At 41.1% G+C, this 22,194-nt stretch overlaps 2 pseudogenes; both read left to right on the top strand.

Annotated features, from left to right (window-relative positions):
* Positions 1–4,268: 4,268 nt before the first annotated feature.
* On the top strand, positions 4,269–11,547 carry LOC143882712 (UDP-glycosyltransferase 91C1 pseudogene; annotated as a pseudogene).
* Positions 11,548–19,050: 7,503 nt separating this feature from the next.
* Positions 19,051–20,478, top strand: LOC143882713 (UDP-glycosyltransferase 91C1 pseudogene; annotated as a pseudogene).
* The last annotated feature ends 1,716 nt before the right edge of the window (positions 20,479–22,194 follow it).

Consider the following 22,194-nt stretch of genomic DNA (forward strand, 5'->3'; position numbering starts at 1 on the left):
GAATTAAGGAGGATTATTTAAGATGTAAAGGGAAATATGTTTGGCAAAGGGACGAATGGGCGCTGAAGCTTATGGTCCTATTGGGCTGGGTATTAAGTGTTTTTTTGGACTGTTGTGGAGGTAGAGTCGGCTGCAAAAGGGTGCTAGAATTAGAGGGTTATAAGATTGAAAGCTTTGGCTCCAAGGTGCTTAAAATCATGGGATTTGATGTAGTTCGGCTGAAGCATGGAGCACTCAAGGGCTGATTTTGGAACAAATAGATGAAAATGAGATATAAAGGATATGACTATCATTCATTCATTCAAGCAGCAGATGGCTTGCGGAAACGGGTCTTTTCCGGCTAGCAGTAATGAGGCAACAAAAATTCAATTCATTCATAGATATCTAAAAACGATTACATGGGTGCCATACAATCTAGACTTCCTAATTCTACTCAAACTAGAAAAAAAGGAAACAAAAGAATCCATAAAAACTCTCGTTCAACTCTACCCCTAAAAAAATTCCAACTTTTCATCTTTTCTTTAAACGACCTAATAAAACTCAACTCCCTAAAAACTCTCTCTACTTGGACGATTAAACTAATCTCTAAAATCTCTACTTTTCCTAAAATTTCTCCAAAAATTCTACCAAAAGTAAAACTCTTAATTTTCTTCTAGTGTAGTAATTAACATGAGCCGTTGATTTAGGCGACGTCCGAAATCATCCAATCTGAAGGTCCTGGACGATCCGCTTAAGGCTATGACGACCTTGACCGTTGATCTCATGAAAGTGCGAGATGCACATGCATCACTACAACCCCAGGAGTAATGTGTCTTTGAGCTTTCCTCTCCCTTCCGTCACCTGAGGGTATTTCTTCTATGAATTGAAGATTGCAATAGGTGGGCGGGAAAAAAAACTCATACCATCTCTAATTGATCTTGGTAAGATTGTCACCGCTATAGAAGTCCTGCGAGAGTTGAGTAACAAAGAGAAGATAGTTGACGTGTAGAAGAGGAAAAAGAAATGAGTTTGAGAATATAGAGGAGATGGTTAGAGAGAAAAATAATCGAGGAAGAGAAGGAGATTTAGAGAGTGACACAAGAGCCGTGTGTTTGGTTGCACAAAAAGCCAGGGAGGCTTAGGGATTTTGATTGGTATTTGGGTGCCACATCAGCAAAATTTGGCATTTGGTTGCCAATATAGAGCATTAAACTCCATGTGATGTCTCTTGAGCATTGAAACCCCTTATTCTCATTCTCTCCAAGTCTATATCATGCAACCAAACACTACTTTTTCCAGCGTGTAATTCCAGGCAAATCCAATGCATCTCTCCACATTGACTTCTTCTTCCATTTTTGTTGCACAAACGCCTGGCATTCATTGGAATTTCAAATGCCAATGAATGTCCTTGTTTGGTTGCTAATATTGCATTGAAGTTCTATTTGACTCCCCAACATATTCTAGACATCATCATTGCTTGTTTGCACACTTGGTGCCCATGTGGCACTAATCTCCCCTTTACTCATCTTCCAACCATATTCTACCAAAATGTTAAATTTTTGGTTGAAGAATAGTGGAAGAGGTCTTGTCTTTTCTTTTTGTCTCTCTTCACTCTGTTTTTCTGATAATGACACCCCTACTTTTTCCACTACTCTTCGAAAGAATTGCCACGCAACCAAACACTACTTATCACTATTCTTCTAAACAAATCAAATGCTTGTCTCCTCCCTTTTGACTTCTTATTCTATTACTATCTGAGCTAACAGTGTTGGATGTTTTCCATAATTTAGACTTTCCAAACTTAAGGTTTCTCTTAGTTAGGCATTCTATAACATGGTTTCCATGTTTAAAGTTGCTGACATTAGTGTGGCTTTGCATATTAAGTGATCTTTCTTATTTTTGGGTTGAATACTCAAGTTTAGAAATGTTTGGAGAAGGAAGGTTAACCCAAATACACTTTCCAAATTGTGTGAAAATAGACAAACGAGTTTGGGCATAAAGAAAAGTTCTATGAGAGCTTTTGTTTATATAATGAGACCCTTGGTCCCTCTTTCTACCTTCCCAACTTGAGAACTCATTATGAGAGAGAGTTTTACTTGAGAGAGGCTTCCCATTAAGCCTAGGGCATTGGAGAGGAAAGAGGAGCAAAGGGGCGTTTCCGAGTCATCTTTATGCCTGGAAAAGTTTGAAGGATCGTTGGAATACAAGCTTCAAAACGGCAGCCATGGTGAAAGGTACATCAAACCCATCTCATTAAATTTAAAATTTTCTTTGATTTTTAATGCCAAAGATCAATTGAGATCACTAAAGTAATGTTTAGAATAACAGACAATGGTACGTAATGTTTGGTTGTGCGGCTGTTCTCTTGGAGGCCAGTGGAAAAATTGGGGTGTCATTACCAAAAAAGAGAATGACGAGAGAGAGAGAGAGAGAGAGAGAGAGAGAGAGAGAGAGAGAGAGAGAGAGAGAGAGAGAGAGAGAGGACCTTTTCCACTATTCTTCTATCAAGAGAGAGAGAGAGAGAGAGATGACCTTTTCCACTATTCTTCTATCAAAAATTTATCATTTGGGTAGAATTTAGTTGGAAGATGAGTAGAGGAGACAATAATGCCATATGTGCAGACAAGCAATGATAATTTCTAGAACATTTTGGGCAGTCAAATGGAACTTTAAGGCAATATTGGCAATGAAAAAAGGAATCAATATTCATTGGCATTCGAAATTCCAATGACAAGCGAGACTTTGTGCAACCCGCGCAATGAAAACATACCCAAATTTACTTGTATTATCAACAGTTGAAGGGGGCGGTTGGGTAAATACTCGGAGCGAACTTATTAGCTTATAAGGAAAAGAGGTTAAAGTATTCGAGAAGGTGGTCAAAATATTAAGTATTCGAGAAGGTGTTGAGAATATTAAGGTGGTGAGAATATCACTTCTAGCGCTGCTTGGTCTTACACATTCGGAAATATCAATCCTTAACAACGGCCTATAGAAGCTATCCTCTTTGGGCCCCCTATAATTTAATGTGTGTAGTGGGTCTCTTAAAGGTAGGGCTGCAACTTGGGTCGGGTAAAACCAGGCCTGCATCGACCTGACCTGAAAAAAGCTTGGGTTGGGTTCATGTTTCTGGGGTTTCAGGTCGAGCCGGGTCTACGATCCAAAAGCCCGCATGAATCTCGGGTCGAGCCAGGTTTGAAGGGGTCCAACCCAACCCGACCCGAGTTATTCGAGTTAAAGTATGTATTTTTTTCTCTAAAACTTTGTTACTTAAAAAGTGAAAACTTAAAAAGTAAAACTCACGCACGCATACAATCACAGGGACTCTTTCTATCTTCTGTACGTTTCCCCACTTTAGCTCTAGGGTTTCAAGTTTCAACTAAATAGTTAATGCACTAAATAGTTTGTTGTTTATCTCATATGAGTTTAATCATTTTCATTTGGTAATGCATCAATTTATTCTCTTTGGACTAGTTATTAGTTAATGCACTAATAAGTTTGCCATGCTTGAGTTTTTCTACTTCTATGAGTTGAGTTGCCTTGCCAAACAAGAATTTTTCTTAAAAAATTGCGTCAACGTAAAAAGGCCCGACCCGAGATACTCGGGTAAGGTTTGGTTCTTCAAAACCTGACCTGCCCGACCCGAGTTGCAGCCCTACTTAAAGGTGTGGCTGACTGGCCCATACAATTAATGAGTGGCTGACTCACTGGTCTAACCACCTTGATCAATGGATTACGATCATTTGACCAGTCTGTTGCCAAGGTGTGGCCCACCATATGATTTGCGCCTAATACGTTCCCATGTGCCCCCTCCAATTAATGGTTAGTCTCTCTCTCACACACACACATACACACACATTTTATAAAGAGTCTTGCATTCCGTTCTCACATTTTATACAGAGACCCACTACAATTAATGTGTGTAGTTGGTCTCCTGAAGGCGTGGCTGACCAGCCCCATACAATTAATGAGTGGCTGACTCACTGGTCAAATCCACCTTGATCAAAGGATTAGGATCATTTGACTAGTCTGTTGCCAAGGTGTTGCCCACCATATTATTTGGGCCGATTACGTTCCCATGTGCCCCCTACCATTTATGAGTGGCTGACTCACTGGTCAAACCCACCTTGATCAATGGATTAGGATCATTTGACTAGTCTGTTGCAAAGGTGTGGCCCACCATATGATTTGCGCCGATTACGTTCCCATGTTCCCCCTACAATTAATGTGGGTACTCTCTCTCTCTCTCTCTCTCTCTCTCTCTCTCTCACACACACACACACACACACACACAAATTTTATACAGAGTTGCATTCCATTCTCACGGATCTCCAAGCCTTCAAGCCAAAAGGGGTCGTCACATCTATTCGTTACTCAGTGCCTCCCATCCTTGTCTTCATCATTCCATCTTCACAATGAAGGGTGAAGAAGAAGACGAAGAAGTGCTTCACCTTGTTATGTTCCCATCGTTAGCCTTTGGTCACATATTGCCTTTTCTAGAGTTCTCCATGTGCTTGGCCAAAAGGGGTCACCGTATCTCCTTCATTTCCACCCCCAAAAATATCTCAAGGCTTCCAGACATCCCTCCACATTTATCCTCCAACATAAATCTAGTAGAGCTTCCCTTGCCTCACGTTGAGGGCCTGCCCGAAGGTGCTGAGGCCACCAGAGACATTCCACTAGCCGAGACCCACTACCTGTTCAAGACACTGGACGAGCTAGAGGGACCTTTGTCAGTGTTCCTTGAACATGCATCCCCAACCCCAGATTGGATTATATATGATGCCTTTCCATATTGGGTCTCCCGTGTGGCTGCTAAGTTGAAGCTATCATGTGCCTTCTTCGGCACATTTAGTGCTGCATCTTGTGGGTTCATGGGCCCACCATCGCCCAAGATGATAGACAACCGTACATCGCCAGATCAATTAACTGTGGTTCCTCCATGGGTCCCATTCCCTTCTAAAGTGATATTCCGGCCCTATGAGGCTAATGGAAATTTTGAGGCTACCACTAGAAAAGATGCTTCTGGTGTGTCTATAAATTACCGGTTCTATTCTACACTCCAAGGGTGTGACATTGTGGCCCTACGTAGCTGCACCGAATTCGAACCGGAGTGGTTTAATCTTCTTAGCGAGTTACTCCATAAACCGATTCTTCCAGTGGGTCTGCTCCCTCCTTCAATACAAGAAGATACGAGTGGGCATGAGAAATGGGCAGAGGGCGAGTGGTTAGACCAACAATTGCAAGGGTCTGTAGTTTATGTTGCATTTGGAAGTCAACTAATATTTAGTATAGAACAAGTGCACGAAATAGCCTTTGGGTTAGAGCTATCAGGATTGCCCTTTGTTTGGGCACTCCGGACTCCACCTGACGTGGGCGAGGAGATACTGTTGGGTATATAATATAACCCATATATGTTCTAATATAAGCCCAATAAGATAGTGGACCGGTGTAGTGGGCCTACTTGGGCTAGAGCCCACTAACCTATTAAAACCCTAGTGTATCTCTATATATAGGGGCTGGAGGCAACAAACTTGGTATTCCAAAATAGATACCTTGGGTGTAATGCTTCAAGCAACATCTTGCTTGACCTAATTACTCTAACAATCTTGAAGCATCATGAACCCTAATTTTTATTCGTCTGATTAGAAGACTCTATCTCTCGGATTGGATTCACGTTTCACACAGAAACAAAATCGAATTGACATGGGTTTCTTCCATTGTTTTTTGACGTGCGTTAATTCCATTGATGGAATCAGGGAGGAAAAGAGTACGTCTGCCCCCTTTATCTTTCATTTGATTTCTCTCTCTCTCTCTCGTCTTAGGAGGGGGAAAACCAATCGGAATTCCTGCTTTTGCTTATTGGGCAAGCATCTTGATGGGATTCCATTCTTTTTCTGCTTCAATGACAGTCGCCGTTTGCCACACACTATTGTGGGTTGTCTCACTCGTTGGAAGAGGGATTTACCGTTTGCAATGTGTATGTCGGTTGGGAAGAAGGGTTGACCGTCTGCAATATTCAGTAAGTGGTTTTGGGCTGAATTGTTGGTGGTAACCCAACAAGAAGAATCGGTATTTTTTTTTTGCATAATTTTTTGGGGCTAACTCTCTCTTTCCTCCCTACCTGCACAACCCACCATACCCTTTCTTTCTAGAATATCAGAACTTGTCTTCACTATGCAAGATTTGGGTTTAAAACTCCCTCAAGAATTTCTGTTTTGGGTGTGGGTTTGACTCCAACAAAATTCCCACATCTGCAGAGGCTATTGGGTCAAAGGAAAACAGAGATATTAGCTTTGTATCTGAACCAGATTTGGGTTCTCATTTCTTTGGAGACGAAATCTTTGGCCCTATCTATTTTGATATCCCTGCGCCATCTGTTTTTGGAACTTGGATTCACTTTGATGGTTGAAACCCTATTTGTGATTGAAGCAAGTTGCAGGTGTTCTCTCTCTCATGGTGAAGGTTGAATCCGAGTAGGCGTCACGACTTGGATCAAACCTTGTTTGGGTAAAATTGTGACCGAACCCTCTTTGGGCCTAATTCTTGTGGCCGATTCTCTTGCCGGATTTTCTGCCATTTTCCGTTGGGCACGCCGCCGGTTAGCACTCGTCGTTGTCTGTTGGGGTTGCCGCCGGCTGATTGTTGAGCATCGTCTCTTGAATTCGGCTCATGGAAACGTTTCTTGTTGGAGCCGAATCCCCTTGGTGGATTGGTCTATTGGAGCTATTTGGTTCGAACCAGAGATATTTGTCACATGTTTGGACAGGATATCTATACGCCATATCAGCTGTGTGCGATATCACCTTCTGGGATATTCTGTGCCTATGAGGGTTTTATGAGATATTTGGAGCACAAGAGCGAGAAATCAGTTTGTATAACTATTTTTGCGATTTGGAAACTGGTTTATGCGCGAAACCTATAACCGTTGATTGATTCAGTCATCTCGCAAGAAAATTGCTGTCAACTGATGCAAGCCGCCGGCTTCTAACTGGTTACCTTCGCGGCATTTGTGGCCGGTTTTTTTTTTTTTTTTTTTTTTTTTTTTTGGAACTAGTTTTCTCAGACTTTACAACTGGTTCCGTTTGTGAAACTGGTTTTAGACCAGTTCTCTACAACCAGTTTTGTTGACAGTTTTGGTTCTTTTGAATCTGTTTGGTTCGCCACCAGTTCTTGCATGAGCCTAAATGCCTCGGGTTTGGCCTTGGCTGTTTCTTTATTCTCTGGTTCACCCCCTGTAAATCCCAATAGTTGTCAGTTGGGTTTGGGTTATTACCTTGGTGGTTATCTGTTGCCGAAGGGTTTCACCTTGGCTGTTGGATTTGGATTTGGTACGCGATTTGGTTCACCCATTTGGCTTCGGCTTTCGCGATACACAAATTAGGTGCACTCTTTCCATATTTACTTTTGTAGTTAGCTTAAAATGGAAAATACTACTATTCCCTTTGAGATGGTCAAACTTCAATCCTTTGGTGGATCTGAGTTTAATTCATGGAAGTGAAAGACTCAATTCGGTCTAAAATATATGAATTATTTTTACACCGTTTTGAGTACCTTTGCTGACACGAATGAAGAAGTTGATGAATCTCAATGGCATTCTTTTAAAAATGAAATGTATAGGAAAAATGTGCAAGTGGGACTAGATGATCTCAAACGATTCATTCGAATCGAAAATGAGACTCGAGCCAGGAATAACTTGGAGATGGTTAGACAGCAACAATCTGCTGCTAACGCGGTAACAAATCCCAAGAAATTTCCTTGAAAATCCAAGTCACCTAAAAGTGACAATCCCAAGTTGGAGGCCAAAAAGCCTATCTTCCAGAAAAGAAGGGCAAGTGCCACAACTGTGGAAAATGTGATCACTTTGCGGCAAATTGTAGGCAACCTAACCAGTCTAAATCTGACACACCACAGAAGGAAGCTCATATGATGGTGGGTAAGACTGAGCCTAAGAGTTTTGTTGCTATGTTGGGCAACGGTAAGGCCAGTCCTTCTTCAGATTGGTGGTTAGATACAGGAGCCACTTGTTGCCGCGAAAGAGACCGTTACAGTGGCTAGTGGAGCAGAGGCAGAGATTACTCACACTGGTACTGCGAACTTAGTCATTTCTTCAGGATAAATACTAACTTTAAAAATTGTTAAAGCAGTTCTTGCTCTTCAAAAGAACTTAATTTCTATTAGTCTTTTAGACTATGCTGGCATATGTACTTCATTTATGTGTGGTAGAGTAACTTTAATTGTTAACTCATCCTATTTTGATTGTGCATATCTGATAGATGGTATGTTTGATTTGAGTTTAGATAATGAGACTGTTAGTTAGGATAATTCATCGCTAATTGCTCCTAAGTTGTTACACAACCGATTGGGACATGTGCACTATCAGAAAATGGTCTAATTTACTAATACTCATAAGATACCATTATATATGTCAATTATATTTGAGAAGTGTGAGTGTTAGGAGTGATAGAGAAGGAGAAGATACACATTGACAGGGTTCAAGGAATTATGTGCCTCTCAGGGCGTAATCCTTGAAACTACTGCTCATCTCTCTCGCCTCAATCAAATGGCATAGCTGAGTGTAAGAACACGACGTTAACTTCAATGTTAAACTCCATGTTAATGTTAGCTGGCATGCCTAGTTGCATTTGGGGAGAGGCAGCTTTGACTGCAAATCACATCCTAAATCTCTATATACTCCTCCATGTGATAAAGTACCTAAGAATTTGGTGAGGACTTTGTGACGTACCAATTGGAGAATGATCCATCATCCTATCAGGACGTGATGAGATCTACGGACTCTATATTGTGGGCAGAAGCCATTCATGAGGAAATGAGCTCTCTGTTAGAAAATCTAACTTTGCAGCTAGTCGATTTGCCAAAAGGGGCTAAGACTACGGGCTGCAAGTAGATATTTGTATGTGATTATACAAAGTTTGTTATGGTCTTAATCAAGAACATAAATTGTGACATCAGAAATTTGGCAAAGAAGTAAAGAGCTTTGGGTTTCTGACATATAACTCGGATAAATGCCTTTACTATCGTTTTGTGTCGAATAAGGTCATGCTTATTTGTTTGTATGTAGATGTTGATTCTTCTTTCCAATCTCTTTCTGTGATGAGAAATGTGAAACTACCCTTGGGTAAAGACTTCGACATAAAAAGACTTGGGTATTGTTAACATCATTCTTGGTATGAAAGTCAGTTTTTTGAAAGGCAGGAAATCACCATTGGCCTAGCCCATTATTTGAACAACTACTTTCCTTTTTTGAGGATGCAGTGAGTGCAAACCGATTGAGACACAATTTTGATTATACCAAGAAGCTGATCTCTAAGGAAGAGACAGTGTGAGCCAGTTAGATTATTCTAAACTGATTGGTCGTCTCATGTTTGTGTTGCACTAGGCCAGACATAGCCTTTATAGTTGGCATGCTGAGTCATTTTACTAGCAATGCTGGCCATGAGCATAGAGATGCCCTTATGAGGCTGATGAGATACCTTTCATGTACTCCAGAGTATGCTCAAAACTATGGTGGTCATCCACTTATCGTGGAAGAATATTCTGATGAATCATGGGGATCAGAATCAGGGGACAGCAAATCTACTGCTGTTGTGTGGAAGTCGAATTGGAACTTTATGCTCTAGCTTCCGTTGCAAATGAAAGCAGAGGAGCTAAAGATTTTGATTATGGTTATGGACATTCCACTGACCCAGTTAAGGATTAGTTCCTTAAGTGTGTTCTGTGATAATCAAGCTACAATTACGATTGTGAAGATCTCACTCTTTAATGGTAAGAGGAGACATCTTAGGCTGAAAATACCATGCCAAATTATCTCAAGAACACGAGATTATCACTTTGATTGATACGAAATCGAAGGATAATATGGCCGATGCTCTCATATAGGGGCTGACCAAAGATTGAATATTCAAAACTGTGGGGGAGATGGGGTTAAAGTCTATATAGACAGGACTTAACCTACATCCATGTTATTTTGAATATTTGAATCTCCCTTTTGGCCAAGATAAGCAATTGATATGTTTCGACGATGTTTACAGTTGTTTTGTGTCATTCCACATTTGATGACATGTCCTTTTTGGGAAAGGTTGTACATTCCAAACTTGATGATACAGCTTAACTCAAATATGGATAAGATGACTGTAACATTCCAAAAAGAAACATGAAATGGTTCTTTGCAAAGGAAACTATTTGGTCTTGTTCTTTAATGAAACTTGACAATTAGGAATGGTTATTTGCAAAAGAAGCTGTTTAGGTCTTGTTCTTTATTGAAACTTGACAATGATGCTTATGGTGAGAGTGATACTGATACTTTTTCAGCCATTTTGAATTGTACTAAGTTCTTCTTCAGGTAGAACTAGATACTTTCGTGAATTATGGAATTGTACTAAGTTCTTCTTCAGGTAGAACTAGATACTTTAGTGTTTTACACAGATGATTGGATTCATTTTCATGAAATCCATCTTTGGTAATTCACAGGGATTGGTGAAAAGGAGGAGCTTGTCTTGATTTGGACTTTGATGAAGATGACTTACTTGATGAGTAAATCTTCTAAAGTCATAAAGACTATGCTTACATTTCAGTATGTATAGAGTTCACTTTTTTGTGGAACTTTATTTTAGATCTCGATGAGAATCATACCTCATGAATGAATTCATCTAAGATCAGTGGGGTTCACTTATATGTGAAACTACCTTTTGGTTGAGTTTAGCTTGTTGTATATTTAAAACTCTTGGTTTGTCATAAAAGGATTCATGTTTTCAGTTGGATTACAGATCTTTTATGATATAGACCATATGTTGATATGGATGATTCAATAATTTTGTTTGGACATCACATTAACTATCTATTGGATTGTGCTATATGTAGAACATAGGAGGAGATTGTTGGGTATATAATATAACCCATATATGTTCTAATATAAGCCCAATAAGATAGTGGACCGGTGTAGTGGGCCTACTTGGGCTAGAGCCCACTAACCTATTAAAACCCTAGTGTATCTCTATATATAGGGGCTGGAGGCAACAAACTTGGTATTCCAAAATAGATACCTTGGGTGTAATGCTTCAAGCAACATCTTGCTTGACCTAATTACTCTAACAGATACTACCCATGGGGTTTGAGGATCGAACCAAGGGCAGTGGACTTGTTTGTAAGGATTGGGTCCCCCAGGTTAGGTTATTGGCACACCCGTCAATTGGAGGTTTCTTCAGCCATGGTGGTTGGAGCTCAATCATCGAGGGTCTTGGGTTCGGGAAGCCTCTTATTCTCTTGCCCATGATAGAGGACCAATCGTTGAATTCTCGGCAGATCGAAGAGAAGAAGATTGGTCTAGAGGTGCCGAGGAACGAGAATGATGGCTCTTTCACACGCAAAGACATTGCCAAGACATTGAAGTTGGTAATGGTGGAAGATGAGGGTGAGGAGTTTAGATCCAAAGCAAGAGCTGTAAGAGAGATATTTGCTGCTGAAAGCGAGATCCATGGTCGATATATTGATGGTTTTGTTCAATATCTCAAAGACCATAGAAGCCAACATAGGTTGTCATCATGTTCGTGATTTACTTGTTCTGTGTAAGTCTCCTCCAAGACGGATAGACATGTTTGTCTCAATAAGCCGGAGTCCTTAAGTATTTCTATCATGAAATTTTTTTTTTTTCAATGGCACCATCATGAGAAAATTATTGTGTGTGCGCTTAATTACAGTCCACCCTAATGGCCAGTCTTAGTTGTACCTCTTTTTAAGGGGTGTCAATGGGTTGTGCTTAATCACAACTTTGGTCAATAGTGGATTAGCGCCAACTAAGTTCCTCATTATTCGAAGTTAATTTCAGATTTGCTAGTTAATATGAACCAGTGCTCCTTTTCTGCCCCACTTTTTCCAGCCGTCAATTTGCAGGCCCGCTAGCTGAATAGCTAAGATTGTCCAATCGCAATATCAATTTCCTAGCCTACTACCTCTTTGATCTTCCAAGATAATTACTTCACATTTCTTGTTTGACCATAAATAATACGTTGGAACGTCACCTAATTGAGAGAGAGAGAGAGAGAGAGGCCGCGGCGCGCGCGCGGGTGTGTGGGTTAAATACAGCCGAAATGTTTTATTTGCAAAGATTCGGCTTACAATATGATCTTCATGTGCCTAGTGTCCCTTTTCTGCACGCCGCAGCGTTAGAATTCCACTTATAAGTTGTTGTCAAAGTAGAGAAATTTAGGAGTTTTTATTGCTTTTGAGTTGGATTTAGGGATAGTAGGGTTGTTTTTTCTTTTCCTTTTTTCCTTTTTTGGGAATAAATCCAGTTACACCCTCTCGACTTTTTAAACCAATGAATCAAGGAAAAATTGTTAGAAAAATGCAAAGTTTTGGTTAAATTGTCAAGTAAGGGTATGTTCTTTTTATTTGTGAAATAGTGCTGTGAGTGCTTTTAGAAATCCCAAAGGACAAGAATACCCTCGCTATCCCTATGCACTTATTACCTTCTCACCTACCACCTTCTTCTTCCTTAAGACTTTTCTAACGTGGAAAACTCCATGGAAGGGTTTTGAAAGTTGCCATTTACAACAGGGTTTGGTAACCATGAGAGAGAGAGAGAGAGAGAGAGAGAGAGAGAGAGAGAGAGAGAGAGAGAGAGAGTCGGGCTTCCGAGTCGGACTCTTGGAACAGGGTTTGGTAATCATGAAGGTTGCCATTTACAACAGGGTTTGGTAATCCATTTTCTTTGCATTTTTTTATTCTAAAACATCAAAATCAAGCTTCAATTTATAGTTGCCTGCATGACACTAAGATCACAATGTATATCCCTATTATCCTTCGAATTTTTACTCAATTTGAAAATAAAAATCTTTGGAATTATCCGTATTCTACTGGCTTCCGTCGGAAGTCCGAACAAAACTTTGGACTTCCGAATGGAAGTCAGTATACATAACCTAAATATTGGTTACATTCGGAAGTCCGAAGGTTTGTTCGGACTTCCGAGTCGGACTTCCGAACAAACGTTCGGACTTCCGACGGAAGACAGTCAAACTTTATAGTTCGGTAATTGTCATATGTAAGTGCATCCTTTTGGTATTTTTTTCGTAATTTTAATACTTTGCTTCCATTTTTTTGTAATTTTTCATTTAAAACTTAGCACTTCAGCCACAAATCCGTAATTATTACTATTTTTTGCAATTATGCTTTTGCTAGCCACCTTTCCACCCATATTACTTCTGCCAATCTTTGCATCAAAGGATGGGCCACAAGTCGAGAAGTTGGCTCGGCAAAGGTCGCTAGCAAATTCCCATAAAAAAGGGAAATGTTATCCACACTACTGTGTTTTGATGAGGGCACTCCTCATTTAATTAAAAGTACGGTATGGCCCCCCATATGATGATCCAAAGCGTCAATTAGATGGGCCACAGCCTAAATTGGTTGTGTCCCAAAAATCATTTCCATAGGTTGATCCTAACCCTCCGATCTATAAAGGGTTAGGACCAACCCTCTAACATTATGATCAGAGGGTTAGGATAAACCTACGAAAATGCTTTTTGGGGCACAACCTATTTAGGTTGTGACTCATCTAATGAACGGTTTGGATCATCCTATGGTGCGGGCCATATTGTACTTTTAATAAAGTGAGGAGTATGTCCTCATCAAAATACGGTAGTGCGGATATCATTTCCCAAAAACATCTTAAAAAATACGGCAAAAATCCGGGTGACAAGCGGGTCCACCCGGCCCGTACGGGCCCGGCGTGGGAACCACATTTTCTACCCCATAACCACTAGGGAACCAAATTTTATACCTCGGAACCACTAAGGAACCACATTTTATACCCCGGAACCACTAGGGAACCACATTTTCTACCCCGGAACCACTAGAGAACCACATTTTATACGCTGGAACCACTAGGGAACCACATTTTATACCTTGGAACCACTACGGAACCACATTTTATACCTTAGAACCATTACAAAACCACATTTTATATCTCGTAACCACTACGGAACCACATTTTATACCTCAGAACCACTAGGGAACCACATTTTATACCCTCGAACCACTACCGAACCACATTTTATGCCTCAGAACCACTAGGGAACCACATTTTCTACCCCGGAACCACTAGGGAAACACATTTTATACCTCAAAACTACTAAGGAACCACATTTTCTACTCCGGAACCACTAGGGAACCACATTTTCTACTCCAGGACCACTAGGGAACCACATTTTCTACCCCAGAACCACTAGGGAACCACATTTTATACCTCGGAACCACTAAGGAACCACATTTTATACCTCAGAACCACTACGGAACAACATTCTATACTCCGGAACCACATTTTATACCCCGGAACCATTAGGGAACCACATTTTATACCCCGGAACCATTACGAAACCACATTTTATATGTCGAAAACACTAGGGAATCACATTTTTTACCCCAGAACCACTACGGAATGACATTTTATATCTCAGAACCACTAGGGAAACACATTTTATACCTCAGAACAACTAAGGAACCACATTTTCTACTCCGGAACTACTAGGGAACCACATTTTCTACTCCCGGACCACTAGGGAACCACATTTTCTACCCCGGAACCACTAGGGAACCACATTTTATACCTCGGAACCATTAAGGAACCATATTTTATACGTCGGAACCACTACAGAACCACATTCTATACTCCGAAACCACTACGGAACCACATTTTATACCTCGGAACCACTAGGGAACCACATTTTATACCCCGGAACCATTAGGGAACCACATTTTATACGCTGAAAACACTAGGGAATCCCATTTTCTACCCCGGAACCACTACGAAACCACATTTTCTACCCCGGAACCACTACGGAACCACATTTTATACCTCGGAACCACTAGGGAACCACATTTTATACTCCGAAACCACTAGGGAACCACATTTTCTACTCCGGAACCACTAGGGAACCACATTTTATACCCCGGAAACACTAGGGAACCACATTTTATACCCCGGAACCACTAGGGAACCACATTTTATACCCCGGAACTACTATGGAACCACATTTTCTACCCCGGAACTACTACGGAACCACATTTTATACCTTGGAACCACTAAGGAACCACATTTTATACCCCGGAACCACTAGGGAACCACATTTTATACCTTGGAACCAGTAAAGAACCACATTTTATACCCTGGAACCAGTAGGGAACCGCATTTTATACCTCGGAACCACAGGGAACCACTAGGGAACAACATTTTATACCCCGGAACCATTAGGGAACCTCATTTTCTACCCCGGAACCACTAGGGAACCACATTTTATACATAGCAACCACTAGTGAACCACATTTCATACCTCGGAACAGCTAGGGAACCACATTTTATACCCCGGAACCACTAGGGAACAACATTTTATACCCCGGAGCCACTACAAAACTAGATTTTATACCCCAGAACTACTACAGAACCATATTTTATACCTCAGAACCACTAGGGAACCAGATTTCTACCCCGAAACCACTACAGAACCACATTTTATACCTCGAAACCACTAGGGAACAAGATTTTCTACCCCGGAACCACTACAGAACCACATTTTATACCCTGGAACCACTACGGAACCACATTTTCTACCACAGAACCACTAGGGAACCACATTTTATACCTCGGAACCACTAGGGAACCACAATTTCTACCCCGGAACCACTTGGGAACCACATTTTATATTAGGGAACCACTAGGGAACCACATTTTATACCTCGGAACCACTAGGGAACCACATTTTATACCCTGGAACCACTATGGAAGCACCATTTATACCTCGGAACCACTAGGGAGCCCCATTTACACCCCTGAACCACCAGGGAATCACATTTTATACCTCAGAACCACTAGGGAACCACATTTTATTCCCCGGAACCACTAGGGAACCACATTTTATACCCCGGAACCACATTTTATACCTCAGAACCACTACGGAACCACATTTTATACCCCAGAACCACTACGGAACCACATTTTCTACCACAGAACCACTAGCGAACCACATTTTATACCTCGGAACCACTAGGGAACCACAATTTCTACCCCGGAACCACTTAGGAACCACATTTTATACTAGGGAACCAGATTTTATACCTCGGAACCACTAGGGAACCACATTTTATACCCTGGAACCACTATGGAAGCACCATTTATACCTCAGAACCACTAGGGTGCTTCCATAGTGGTTCCCAGGTATAAAATGTGGTTCCCTAGTGGTTTCGGGGTATAAAATGTGGTTCTCTAGTGGTTCCGTAGTGGTTCCGGGGTATAAAATGTGATTCCCTAGTGGGTCCGAGGTATAAAATTTGGTTCCCTAGTGGTTCCGGGGTAGAAAATGTGGTTCCCATGCCGGGCCCGTACGGGCCCGGTCGACCCGCGTGTCACCCGGATTTTTGCCGTATTTTTTAAGATGTTTTTGGGAAATGATATCCGCATTACCGTATTTTGATGAGAACACTCCTCACTTTATTAAAAGTACGCTATGGCCCGCACAATAGGATGATCCAAACCGTTCATTAGATGGGCCACAGCCTAAATAGGTTGTGCCCCAAAAAGAATTTCCGTAGGTTTATCCTAACCTTCTGATCAGAATGTTAGAGGGTTGGTCCTAACCCTTTATAGATCGGAGGGTTAGGATCAACCTATGGAAATGATTTTTGGGACACAACCAATTTAGGCTGTGGCCCATCTAATTGACGCTTTGGATCATCCTATGGGGGGCCATACCGTACTTTTAATTAAATGAGGAGTGCACTCATCAAAACACAGTAGTGTGGATAATATTTCCCTTTTTTTATGGGAATTTGCTAGCCACCTTTGCCGAGGCAACTTCTCGGCTTGTGGCCCATCCTTTGATGCAAAGATTAGCAGAAGTAATATGGGTGCAAAGGTGGCTAGCAAAAGCATAATTGCAAAAAATAGTAATCATTACTTGTAAAAAATAGTACGGATTTGTGGCTGAAGTGCTAAGTTTTAAATAAAAAATTACGAAAAAATGGAAGCAAAGTATTAAAATTACGAAAAAAATACCAAAAGGATGCACTTACATATGACAATTACCGAACTATAAAGTTTGACTGTCTTCCGTCGGAAGTCCGAACATTTGTTCGGAAGTCCGAACAAACCTTCGGACTTCCGAATGTAACCAATACTTTGGTTTTGTATACTGGCTTCCATTCGGAAGTCCGAAGTTTTGTTCGGACTTCCGACGGAAGCCAGTAGAATACGGATAATTCCAAAGATTTTTATTTTCAAATTGAGTAAAAATTCGAAGGATAATAGGGATATACATTGTGATCTTAGTGTCATGTAGGCAATTATAAATTGAAGCTTGATTTTGATGTTTTAGAATTAAAAAATGCAAAGAAAATGGATTACCAAACCCTGTTGTAAATGGCAACCTTCATGATTACCAAACCCTGTTCCAAGAGTCCGACTCACACACTCTCTCTCTATCTCTCTATCTCCCTCATGATTACCAAACCCTGTTGTAAATGGCAACCTTCAAAACCCTTCCATGGAGTTTTCCACGTTAGAAAAGTCTTGAGGAAGAAGAAGGTGGTAGGTGAGAAGGTAATAAGTGCATAGGGATAGGGAGGGTATTCTTGTCCTTTGGGATTTCTAAAAGCACTGGCAGCCCCTATTTCACAAATAAAAAGAACGTACCCTTACTTGATAATTTAACCAAAACTTTGCATTTTTCTAACAATTTTTCCATGAATCAACTATCTATAATATGAGTAGTGATATACTGAAGGGCACCCTTGTAAAGTGGATCACACTATAAAAATTATTTTATAATATTAACCAATGAATCATCTATCACTAGATCTGTGTATTTTAACATGGAGTATTTTATTTGCAAATGAAGTCTTCACCATATGGCTGACCATCCGGTTTGACCCACCTAATTAAAGGATCAGATTCATTTCAGTAGTGTGATGCCAAGATCCGCGCAGATTGGGTGCACATTTGACATTTGCCTCTTTTGTTGCCGTTTAGAATCTCTCTCTCTCTTGCAGATTGTGTGTGAAAAGCCTGTCCAATTGCCATTGAAAACACCTTGATCCATTGAGCCTCGGTTTAAGGTTCAACTAAGAAAAAGCCAAGCCATTGATTTTTGTAGTATTTTATCTTACGCACATATGTCCGTTCAGGATGGAACCAAGACCATGTGGGTTGGCTCATGATGCTATTCAAGATGTACTGGTCTTGATTTCACATTCATGACCCTATGTAGAAACTGCAAAGTTGGCTTTTATCATTGATCTTTGGAAAAATTGGCTTTTATCTTGTATTTTGGAAAAATTCCAAAATACAAGAATTGTGAACTGGGGACACCCTTTTCAAAAATTGTTAAAGAGGGTTGATAACCCCCTTTCGAGAGTTTGATAACCCCATTTAGAGGGTTGGTAACCCGCTTTCTTAGACTTGATAACCCCATTTTGTCCCTCTCAAATAATTTTTCAAAATTGTCTCCTGTCCACAATTCTTGTATTTTGGTGTCCACCATTGGCAATTTTTCCTTCATCTTTAAAATGACATTTAGGGTGGTCACTTCAAATTGTTATCCACTACAATATTTTTCACTTCTAAAGGGAGAAAAGAAGAAGAAGCCAAATACACATAAAAATGAATACGTTGACCTTTTAATTTCACATTCAACAAAGGCATATGGGCTATGATTTTGGTTTTGGTGCGCTTCCCTGTAAGAAGCATTGAAAATAGTAATACTTAACTGATCCTATCATTCAATTAATGTGTGTGTAGCTGGCCTATGTCCAACATGTGGCCGACCATCCAGTTTGACCCACCTAATTAAATGATGAGATTCATTTAAGTAGTGTGATGGCAAGGTCTGCACGGATTACTTGCGCATGTGCCTCCTGTTGCCATTTAGAAATGCAATTTATTAATTCCCACTCTCACCTAGTCACTCTATTAATGGCCTTGTATTCCAAGCGTTTAGCCAAAAGTGGTCATCCCATCTATTGGTCCTTCACTGCCACCACACTTATCTTCGTCATTCCATATCCTTCACAATGAAAGGTGATGAAGAAGTAGAGCTTCACATTGTTATGTTCCCATGGTTAGGCTTTGGTCACATAATACCATTTCTAGAGCTCTCCAAGTGCTTAGCCAAAAGGGGTCATCGTATCTCCTTCATTTCTACCCCCAAAAACATTGCTAGGCTTCCAAACATCCCTCCAGATTTATCCTCCAAGATAAATCTAGTGAACCTTCCCTTGCCTCACGTCGAGGGCCTACCGAAAGATGCCGAGGCCACCAGAGACGTTCCACTAGCCAAGGGCGAGTACCTGTTCAAGGCTTTCGACGGGCTAGAGGGACCTTTGTCAGTGTTCCTTGAACATGCAACCCCAACCCCAGATTGGATTGTATGTGACATATTTCACTATTGGGTCCCTTGTGTAGCTGCTAAGTTTATGCTGTCATGTGCCTACTTTGGACCATTTAGTGCTGCGATGAGTGGATTCGGTGGCCCACCACCACCCTCGATGATGCCCTACAAAGATAACCGTACATCACCAGATCAATTAACTGTGCTTCCTCCGTGGGTCCCATTCCCTTCTAAAGTAGTGTACCGCCCCCCTGAGGCTAGACGAAGTTTTCAGGCTTTCACCATAGAAGATGTGTCCGGTGTGTGTCTCAATTACAGGATCTTTTCCACAATCCAAGGGTGTGACCTTGTGGTTATACGTAGCTGCACCGAAGCCGAACCGAATTGGTTTGGTCTCCTTTGTGAGTTATACAAGAAACCGGTACTTCCATTGGGTCTACTCCCTCCTTCAATACAAGAAGATACAAGTGGGCATGGGAAGTTGGTAGAGGGTGAGTGGCTAGACCAACAAATGCCAGGGTCCGTAGTCTTTGTTTCATTTGGAAGTGAGCTAAGTTTTACTAGAGAACACGTGCACGAAATAGCCTTTGGGTTAGAGCTATCAGGATTGCCTTTCATTTGGTCCCTCCGGATTCTACCCGATGCGGGGGAGGAGATGCTACCGATGGGGTTCGAGGATCGAACCAAGGGCCGTGGAGTTGTTTGCAAGGGTTGGGTACCCCAACTTAAGCTCATGGCGCACCCATCAATTGGAGGTTTCTTCTGCCATGGGGGTTGGGGCTCAGTCATTGAGGCCCTTGGCTTCGGGAAGCCTCTTATTCTCTTACCCATGATAGGTGACCAAATCTTGAATTCTCGAGTGATGGTAGAGAAGAAGACTGGTGTAGAGGTGCCGAGGAATGAATGCGACGGGTCTTTCACGAAGAATGACATTGCTAAGACATTAAAATTGGTAATGGTGGAAGATGAGGGTGAGGAGATTAAAACCAAAGCAAGAGCAGTAAGAGAGATATTCTCTGCTGAAAATGAGATTCATGGTCGATATATTGATGGTTTTGTTCAATATCTCAAAGACCATAGAGGCAAACCTAGGGTGTCATCACTTGCGTGATTTATTTGTTGTTAATGGATGCTTTAGTTGTTTTTTCTTTTAAATAAAACCTCTCATCCCAAATTGATTTGGTGTTGCTTTGATGTAAAATTAAATTTTACGTTTGATCGATCCACTCATTCAAGGGCATTCCTAACGATCGTCTCGTTTCAGGTATGGAGTCCTGCTTGTTCTCTTTAGGTTAACATCCCGTTCAACCTCTTTGTTTCGACCTACAACTCTAAAGAACTCCATCCATATTTGTGGACCCCGATCTTGAGGACGGCGCCGAGGGACGCGAGATCCCTCCTGCAATCCTCTAAGATCTCCACAAAGTGAAGGAGAGCTCTACCAAGGAACTCTCGAAACGGATGCCACCCTCGCAGCATAGCATGAGTGGCGTTACAAAACGAATGAGATACATCCTGATCAAGAGCCAGGGCTCGAAACCAAGATGTACCTAAAAATAACTCAGAGTCGCCATCCATGGACAAGCCATGGAACCAAAACAAATGCTCTGTTTGCAATGGATAACCAGAGATACAGAAGGTCCGTGCCTGATGACGAATGGAGAAGGTCCGAAGAGCGCCCCCAATTCGCCCGAGTGCGAACGCTTGGTCTCTTATGCCATTTATTATTAACCTCGAAGAGTTTTGGGCGAAAATCATGTGAAATGGGAACAATCCTCAGGAGTCGTCTACCTAAGCATGCATTTCCTGAGGATAAAGATAATAAACACCCATAAAATAAAATGAAAGATGTGTTGCCTAAGCATAGCTAGGTTATGAGTGACATGCCTAAAGGGGGTCTAAGTTCTGGTGGACGAACACATGCATGCTACAGCTAAAAGTATAGGTCTGCACAAGAAAACAAGAAAAACACAACAAAATATACAATATAACACAACACAACAAATCCTAAGACTCTAAACAATTTAGCCCGAGTCCTCGGATGGTCTGGTATTCATCCAAAGAAGCCTACGTATCCCCGCCTCCACGAGAATCAAGGCAACGTAGTTCTTCGCACCTATTCTAAACTAGGATGCCTAAGACACCTAGACCTCTATCCTAGACTCGATCTAAAAGACCGGACCAGTTATTAAAGCTTCTTATGCGATTATTTAAATTCCAATGGATCGTAGATTTTAGGATACCCTATATGCCCTTACTAAATGCAGGTTAGCCCTAAGCTAATGCAGGTGGTTCCTACAACCTGTGTAACTAGGCTGTATTTCCTAAGGAAAACAATGGGATCACTAGCGCATCTTAGACCTAGTCATCAGTCGGCGATCTGAATCGCCAACTGACCGGACGGAGGCGCTCCTATAACTCTAGGACAAACCCCTAACTCTAAAACAAACACAAACAAACACACAACACATCAAAGACGAACTCCTACCTCTAAAACTCTCTATCTAGGACAAACTCCTAACTCTAGAGGAAGATTTTGTTGAAAACAAGGTTTTGAAGAAAACGGGTTAAAGCATTTATTTACAAAGTTTGGCTGGACTTGGGATGAAGGTCCCGAGCTGCACTACGTACCTCGTGAGAGAGGATCAAGCCAACGTAGTTCGAAAACGAACTCTCAAACTACGCTTCTAAAAGAAACACTCAACACTTTATATTTTTTTAAGGTTTTTTATATTTTTAAATGTTTTTGATATTTTTAAAGTTTTCAAATGTTTTTGAGTTTTAAATTTCTAATGTTTTTGGATTTTAAAGCTTTTCCAATGCTCAG

The sequence above is a fragment of the Tasmannia lanceolata genome, unplaced genomic scaffold (genome assembly GCF_043159265.1).
Source record: "Tasmannia lanceolata isolate RefF3 unplaced genomic scaffold, GAP_Taslan_0.1 ptg000008l, whole genome shotgun sequence".
NCBI classification, from domain to species: domain Eukaryota; kingdom Viridiplantae; phylum Streptophyta; class Magnoliopsida; order Canellales; family Winteraceae; genus Tasmannia; species Tasmannia lanceolata.